This window comes from Arachis ipaensis, chromosome B9, assembly GCF_059453495.1.
Source record: "Arachis ipaensis isolate K30076 ecotype BB chromosome B9, ASM5945349v1, whole genome shotgun sequence".
NCBI classification, from domain to species: Eukaryota; Viridiplantae; Streptophyta; class Magnoliopsida; order Fabales; family Fabaceae; genus Arachis; species Arachis ipaensis.
The window spans coordinates 27,574,114-27,580,213 of NC_142444.1; positions in this window are offsets into that span (position 1 = coordinate 27,574,114).

Sequence of the window (6,100 nt, forward strand, 5' to 3'; positions counted from 1 at the left end):
TCACTTAAGCACACAATAAAAATGTGCTAAAAGCAACAAAAAATTTATTCATCAAAAGTTATGTAAATTATCTCATCAAAGGTGTTTTAAATAGGCTCCTAACAAACTAGCTAAAAGATAAGATAAGATAACTTAATTTAAATCTCCTAAAGATAAGATAACTAATTTAAATCAAATTTGATGTTATTGGGTTAGATCATATTTGATTTAAATTTTAAAATTCTAAAGATATGATAACTAATTTAAATCAGATTTGATCTTATTATATTAGATCAGATTTGATTTAAATTTAAAATCCCTAAAATACTACTAAGCAAATCAGAAGTAAATAAAATCTTCCAACAAACTCTAACAGCAAAATAAATTAAAATAAATGCCTAAAATTCGAAAATAAAATTAAATTTGTGTCTTCTACTGGACTTGAAAAACAACGTTGGGCCTTTTGCTGTACTGACTTAGCTCAATGGACCTTATGAGTTGTCACCATTTCAGCACCACTGTTTTTGAGACGGACTCTTGGTCTTCTTGATGTCCAAGACAGACATGGTATGATTTTTCTAGTATTTAGATCTTTAAACGTGATGAGATTACCATTCTGTCCCTTAATTCTAAAATGATGAAAGTGCCCTCCTAAACACGTACATGAAGCATCTTATAGGGGGATTTCATATTTAAAATTAGAGTGGGTAACCTATTAAAGAGGAATTTGTTAGTGAAGAAAGCATTTTTTAAGAAACTTTGAAGCATCCTAACAGTGGTCAATAATGATAAACCCATCTCCACTATATGTTTATGTTTTCTTTTGATTACACCTTGTTATTGATGGATACATGGACATGATAATTAATAAATAATCTCATGATCATGAAAAAAAATCTTAACAGATTGGGAGCGAAACTCCTTGGCATTATTAGATTGCACAACTTTAAGTGCACAACCAATTTATTTTCCGTCAAGTTTTTATATTGAGTTAAAATATGTAAAACATGGGATTTGGATTGAAACAAGTACAAACATGTGTACTGGGTATATGCATAAACAACGCTAAGATGGTATTTATATTCTAATCTTGATGTGATAGGAGATGGTCCCCAAATGACAAGAAAAATAACTTTTAAGGGAGTAGTGTAAATAGTAGATGAAGGAGAAAAAAATAAATTGTACTTTTTAGTAAGGCAATAAGATTCACACACATCCATATGAGACGAGTTTTTATTGGAATTCACATTAATGTTGATATTACATTATTAAAATATATATTGAACTATATAATACTCTACCATGCAGAGCCTTATGTAAACAAGAGTAGAGTATCAAAAGATACAAAAAATCAAACTCTAGACTCGACCTGCGAAGCTAAGGCTGGCCAAGTATAAATACATATGTATACAACCCAAAGTATCCTAAAGAAATAAAAAAGAACTCCTGTTTCTCCAAGATAACCTCTAGGAGGAACAAATATAAAATATATACAGAAGAGAATCTATTTATATATATACATAGAATACGTACAAAATACAACATCCCAAAATAAAACTTCGCTTGCATAGGGAGTCTCCAGATGCTCAACGAGGTGCCTCTCGAACTGCATCTGAAAAACAACAATATATGTATGGAATGAGAACTGCGGGTTCTCATCATAGTAAAGGTGCCAACATAGGTAATATAAAAGGTCTCGGAAAAAGCCAGAGGCATTCGTAGAACCTTGACACTCAGAGTAAAACTAAAAGAAGTATATTAAACCAGAAATTTGGGAATCTATTTGTGGATTCTAGTTCTAATATAACTCTTCATCTCCTGTCAACCCAAGCCTCCTAATCACCGATGGAACTACCCTCAGCGTTATCTCTGCCAGCATGAGGGATCTCTCAGTTACAAGCACAAACAAAATAGACAAGAAAAACATAGATATAGATAGTAGTTATAGCAGATAGGACAAGTAGCCGTTAATTATAGACAAGCAATTAGACAAACTAAGACAAATGCATGCCCAAACAAATCATACAAATACATATGATAAATGTCTGTCCTATGGCCGATGATATCAGCTATCGGTTATATAGCCAAACCTGACATGTCCAGTAGCGAATCTTGGACAAGAACACCACAACACCGAGCAAGTGGGATAAAATCACAAGCTTGCATCTTACCCGCATAACCCGGAGAAAGGGAATAACCTCACCCTTGTCTCTTACCCAAGCAGTATTATAATTCTCAACCTAGAGCAAAGGTGACAAAACTCAACCTTTGCATCTTACCAAAGTCTCGAACCTTTACCCAGAGTAAGTAGATAACACCACTGCATCTTACCCGGTGTTTCAACTTATATCCGGAGTAAGCGGACAATGCCATTGCATCTTAAGCAGAATCTCCAATTATACCCAGAGCAAGTGAATCACACCACTGTCTTTTACCCGGTGACATATCACAATTAGATTCAATCTCATTTTCAATATCACTTTAATTCATTCATATTCATTCAAAATTCATAATTGAACTCACTTCTCATCATTCTTCTTCCTCATAGCCAACCTCATCATTAATCATATCTCAATTTAGTCACATTTTATTATTATTATTATCATTATCTTTATCAATTACTTCTTATTCGACATTACCAACATCTCATTACTTAGTTATCACTCCAAAAATCCTTCTCAAAATTTCCTTAACTCATTAAACTCGTTCACTCTTGTTCTAAAGCTTAAAAACTTGCTAACGGACCCTAAACAAGTGTTAAAGACATTTGGAAAGTTAGAGAGTACGTTTAAAACTCAAAAATGCCACTTTTCTAAAACAGGGTGGTCATGCATACGCATACCACCCCATGCGTACGCACGGATATAAATCTTGCCAATCTCGTATACGTAAGCACCTCCCGCGTATGCGAGCACCTCCCATGTACGCGGGTTCTCCAAACAGAAGGGGTGACTCGCGTACGCATGAACACTACTGCGTACATGCACTTTCAAAACTTGGTATTTCATACGTATGCATCCACATCATGCGTACACGAGTGTATAAAATAGAGAAGATTCTCGTGTACACATGCATGAGTCTGCGTACGCATGCCTCAAGTTTTCCAGAAAAGCTATGGTGCGTAGAAATCGTGACGGTTCATTCCTTGGTAACGGCGCTAAAAACTTAATACACACGTTCATAATCTTAGTTATTTGTCACAACTTCGCACAACTAACCAGCAAGTGCACTGGGTCGTCCAAGTAATAAACCTTACATGAGTAAGAGTCGATCCCACGGAGATTGTCGGCTTGAAGCAAGCTATGGTCATCTTGCAAATCTCAGTCAGGCAGATTCATATGGTTATGGATATTTGATAATTAAAATATAATTAAAATATAAATAAAATGTAGATTAAAGATAGAGATACTTATGTAATTCATTGGTGAGAATTTCAGATAAGCGTATGAAGATGCTTGTTCCTCCTGAACCTCTGCTTTCCTATTGTCTTCATCCAATCATTCATACTCCTTTCTATGGCAAGCTGTATGTTAGGCGTCACCGTTGTCAATGGCTACATCCTGTCCTCACAGTGAAAATGGTCCAATGCGCTATCACTGCATGGCTAATCATCTGTTGGTTCTCGATCATACTGGAATAGGATCCATTGATCCTTTTGCGTCTGTCACTACGCCCAGCACTCGCGAGTTTGAAGCTCGTCGCAGCCATCCCTTCCCAGATCCTACTTGGAATACCATAGACAAGGTTTAGACTTTCTAGATCTCAAGAATGGCCGTCCATGGATTCTAACTTATACCACGAAGACTCTGATTAAGGAATCCCAGAGATATTCATTCAATCTAAGGTAGAACGGAAGTGGTTGTCAGGCACGCGTTCATAGGTTGGGAATGATGATGACTGTCACGATCATCACATTCATATTGAAGTGCGAATGAATATCTTAGAATCAGAAAAAGCTTGAATTGAATAGAAAAACGATAGTACTTTGTATTAATTAATGAGGAACAACAGAGCTCCACACCTTAATCTATGGTGTGTAGAAATTCTACCATTGAAAATACATAAGAGCAAGGTCCAGGAATGGCCGAGTGGCCAGCCCCCATAAAGGTCTAAGATAACATAAAACTGATCAAAGATGTCTAATACAATAGTAAAATGTCCTATTTATATCAGACTAGTTACTAGGGTTTACAGAAATGAGTAAATAATGCAGAAATCCACTTTCGGGGCCCACTTGGTGTGTGCTTGGGCTGAGCATTGAGCTTTACATGTGTAGAGGCTTCTCTTGGAGTTGAACGCCAGTTTGTAACCTGTTTCTGGCGTTTAACTCCACTTTGCAACCTGTTTCTGGCGTTTAACTCCAGAATAGGGCAGGAAGCTGGCGTTGGACGCCAGTTTGCGTCGTCTAAACTAGGGAAAAGTATGGACTATTATATATTGCTGGAAAGCCCTGGATGTCTACTTTCCAACGCAATTAGGAGCGCGCCATTTAAAGTTCTGTAGCTCCAGAAAATCTACTTTGAGTGCAGGGAGGTCAGAATCCAACAGCATCTGCAGTCCTTCTTCAACCTCTGAATCTGATTTTTGCTCAAGTCCCTCAATTTCAGCCAGAAAATACCTGAAATCACAGAAAAACACACAAACTCATAGTAAAGTCTAGAAATGTGATTTTTATTTAAAAACTAATAAAAATATATTAAAAACTTACTAAATCATACTAAAAACTATGTAAAAACAATGCCAAAAAGCGTATAAATTATCCGCTCATCAAGCTACTAAGTCTGCATAATTCAATTTTTCATACCTAACTTCGAACGCGCATAACTTTTTCATTAGAAATCGTTTTTAATCCGTTCTTTGAACATTGTAAACTTCACAAATCCAATTTTCATTCAAAATAATTTTTATAAAATTTGGGAGTCCGGAAGCCAAGTTATATCCTGATGAAGTTGGTCAACAACTAGCTTTTACCAAACTTTATAAAATCTCTAGTTTTTCAAAATCCTCAATCCAAAATCAATGGTTCACAATTCCAAAACAGCCCCAAAACTCCATTACCACCACCCAATTCACTCAATTATTCAACAATTTTTTATATGTATACTCGACAATTCCTGAACAAAAATCAACAACAATCCTTCTCACATACCTCCTTTTCATGCCACAATCCTATCAACATATAAATTCATCAATATATCATCATCACAACTGACAATTATCATCAATCATCACCATATCTCATAATTCTACCATAATTCATATAGACACATCAAATCTCAAATCAATTGCACACATATACATATTTATTCACTAATGACATCAACAACCAAATTCAATCCAATCTTATCCTATGGTCAATTAGCCTAAATTTTCACGTGACATTATATATTAACTACGAGAAACCAAAATTATACCTTCGCAGATTTCTTCCTAAGCCACAAATGCCACAAATTCTCTTCTCCGCAAACCTCAAAGTCTTCGAATCAACTCAATCAGCTTACATCCACCATAACTTGGTTCTAATTCACCACTATGACTATAATTTCACATGAATTCAACCTAACACCACTCATATATGGCCACAATTTCAATTTCTAACCTCATAAAAATCAAACATTCACAAGGGTTATAAGTTTCTCACCTTACCCATGAATGATTTATGTGAAACCCAACAATTTTTTGTCACTAGATTACACCTAAATCATCAAGAACACCAAATCCCTCAATATATAACACCCAAATTTACAAAATTGAAGGGGGGTGAGAACTGGGTATGAAATCTCAAATTTCTTACCACTTTGTTCAAATGGTTTCAAAGAGAATTTTAAGATAAATGCGTGGCCACTGACGGCTCGTCAATCGGAGCTCCGGATTGAAAATTATGGTTGATAGAATATTGAAGTGGAAATAAGTTAAGGTTTGATGCTTATCCGCCTTTGCTTCAGCGTGTTTTCAGTTTATGAGGGGAAGAAAAGGCTGATTTGGCCTTATATAGTGGGCTTTGAGCCTGGTTTAGACCCGGTCCAATTTATTTGGCCCGTTAGCCCAATTTTGTGCCAAAATCGTTGAAATTAGTGTCGAATTTATATTTTAAATATTTTTACTTTTCTAACTTATCACA